Raw genomic sequence first — 3,161 nt, 5'->3', positions numbered from 1 at the left:
TATATTATGAAAAAATCAGGAATTTGAATCCGAGACAGTAAAAGAAATTTTCTATTCAAGTTACCATTATTGATACTTCGAGTAATATTTATATTTATTTACTTATATTTATTTATCTTATCAGTTTCGATAAGTCCTATTCTCTTTCTTTTATACAATGAATTAGTAGATGTGACTTTTATAGATAATAGAAAAAAAAATACATATGATACATCATTTCAATTTATCCAATGGTCAAATTTCGCTAACTAAATTCCACATTTTTTCTAATAACAAATTCCTGAACTCCGCATAATATCAATTTCATTTTATATTTTACATGTAAAGAAATATAAATACAAGAAATTTCTTTATTCGCAATGTGATCCAAAATCTTTTTGAATTTTATTATATCATGTCCCGATTCACATTATTTGATAAGAAACATATATATATATATGCGGAAATACGCAAAAATTCATAGATTTTTAACCGATTTTTTTAGAACAATTAAACATTAAAGAAAAAAATAAAAAAAACTTCTTCCAGATCATAATGAAAAATAATTTGAAAAATTATTTTAAATGGTGTTTCATATCATCATTGAATCGCCGTAACAGCGATTTTCGTGTTTAAAAGTTATTGAAAAAAGCAATTTTGATCAAAATCGATTTTTCAGTGCAAAATTCGACGAGATTGTATTAGAAAACGTCGTTTTGATTATTTACGAAGTAGCTTGTTTGTGCCTGAAAATGAACAGTAACAATCTTTAAATGTTAATCAATGCTTAAAAAAAAAAGAAAAAAAATTTAATATAGAATTAGCAATTTAAAAAATAATTTGATAACTCAGAAAGAAAAGAGATCAAAAGGAGAGAAAAAATTGATTAAAACAAAAATATATAATAAATAATATATAATAAAATATAATATATAATATATAGCAAAACTGTCATATTTTATATGAAACGCAATAATTTAAATTCGATTATTTAAAACTATATTACACACATAGACTATTAACATTACTATTATTAATTTGATTAATCGAGATTTTACTTCTAATTTAATATATAATCAGTATATATTAAATATAATAATATAATATAATATAATATATAATTAGTCATAAGAATTATTTTATACAATAACTTTTAAAGAAATTCAATTATTTTGAAAAATTTGATTTCAATGAAAACTTATATAATGCAATATATTAAAATATTATATATAGAATAATTTATTTTTGGACAAAAAATTTCTCTGAATATGTGAAATCAACTCTCATTTTTTCATGTTTTGTGTACAATTTCTTCTGGAAATATATTTTTTCTATCTCCGATAATAGAGATAGAATTAAATATTTTATAATTTAAAATTTTACTTTATTTTGAATCATTATGAAATGAAATTATGTAAAGAAAAAAAAAATAATATTGAAAAATTGATCTCACTGCTTTGAAATGATATTCTATAATAAAAAAAATGGTTTCATATTATTATACTCGCAATATTCATTTTTCTTTTTTCGTTAGAAAATTAAAACAGACGGAATCTAACATTGTTATTTTTGTTCTTCTACTATTATAATAAATGTATATTTGCGTACATTTTTATGCTTTTTAGATTTGTGCATTTGCCAGCGATATATAAAATTATCAGAAGAATTTAGTTGTATTATAATATTAATTTCAAGATCAAAATGATTTAAGCATATCAAAACAACATTAACGTTAATGGTAATGTTAGGTAACAACGATTGGATTTGAATGTATTTTATCTATTCATGTTATGAAAAATGAGTTTTCTATTATAATTCAATTTAATTATTGTTAGATTTTTATTATTAATTTATATTACAATAATATATTTAAAAATTAATATATTTTTATGCATTACAAATTTAATCTGATTTTACATTATTTTTTTTTAATTTTTAAGTTATATTAAAATATTTTAAATGCTATTTATTAATATTAAAAATAATTATAATCATAAGTTAAAATCGCGAACCAATTGAAAATTATCACAATATGATGAAATAAAATTTCTAATTTTTGCTATATTAAAGCCTATTGAAAGAATTCTTATATTTTTTTAATATATAATAATTTTTATTCAGTTTTATATAATTTTATGATTTTCTTGTGCTTTATTTGCTTTGTTTTTAATTTATTTTTAACTTTTTCCCTATATTTTAAATTTTATTTATTATTATGTAATATGTATTATGTATTATGTATTAATTATCTTTTAATGAATTTCTTATCTTCTTTTTAAACTTTATTATTAATTATTCATTATTATTATTATTTCAGTTATATTTTCGTGCGATTTAAGCGAATAAGAAACCATGTCAGCCAATCAGGAAATCGCTGAAGTTCAATATTTAGATGATAATAAAGGGGAATTGCGTTACATCGATATAAATATATCGAAATTTGTGGAATTTGATATTTATTAAATTTAATGGTTTAATTTGTAGATTATTAGTTTTTTTAAATTAATATATTTGTATTGAGTCATTTTTTACAAGTATTATTATATCGAAATTAAATTGATTTTTTATCATTACCAATAATCCATACTAAAAATATCCGAAGTCAAATTTGAATTTAGTTATTGTTTTATTTTAACATTGTTTAATGTAAAATTGATTTTACGATATTTCTAATTTCTAGTTATATTTGTGCAAATTATCGTTTAATTAAATAACGGAGATTAGATAATTAATGGAATGATTTCAAAAGTGCATTAGGTTATGCATCACAATTTTCGTGCAAATATGGTAAGATTTGATTTATTTTAATAGAAGACAGTAATTATTATAAGTTTCTCTTGTTTTTTAATCATATGTCAATCAATTTTATACATATTTTCATATTAAATATGCCATTTAGCATTCGATTCAAAACTGAGAATATTTCTTATAATAATTCTGTTTGTTTAGAAAATAGAATGTATCGTTTTTATATTTATTTTGATATTATGTTCAAGATAAAAAATATTTTGTTTTCAGATAATCGATAATTCATGATTATACGTCGCTCCATATATTTCGATTTGTTGCCGAACTTGAAGCATATCTTATTCCTTTTCGTCCAATTCGATAATCAAAATCACAGCGGGAGATGTCATTCTTCCGTCAAAAATCGTGTCTTTGGATGTTTCGCTTCAGATGAC

At 20.3% G+C, this 3,161-nt stretch overlaps 1 long non-coding RNA gene across 1 annotated transcript in view; it reads left to right on the top strand.

Moving 5' to 3' along the window:
- Positions 1–2,437: 2,437 nt before the first annotated feature.
- Positions 2,438–3,161, top strand: part of LOC116185891 — a 23,602-nt gene continuing 22,878 nt past the window's right edge. The window contains exon 1 of the long non-coding RNA XR_004150787.1: positions 2,438–2,766. This is a non-coding gene — a long non-coding RNA (uncharacterized LOC116185891). The remainder of the gene's footprint in view (positions 2,767–3,161) is intronic.

The sequence above is a fragment of the Apis dorsata genome, unplaced genomic scaffold (assembly GCF_000469605.1).
Source record: "Apis dorsata unplaced genomic scaffold, Apis dorsata 1.3 scaffold_323, whole genome shotgun sequence".
NCBI classification, from domain to species: Eukaryota; Metazoa; Arthropoda; class Insecta; order Hymenoptera; family Apidae; genus Apis; species Apis dorsata.
This window is presented reverse-complemented; position numbering and strand designations above follow the sequence as displayed.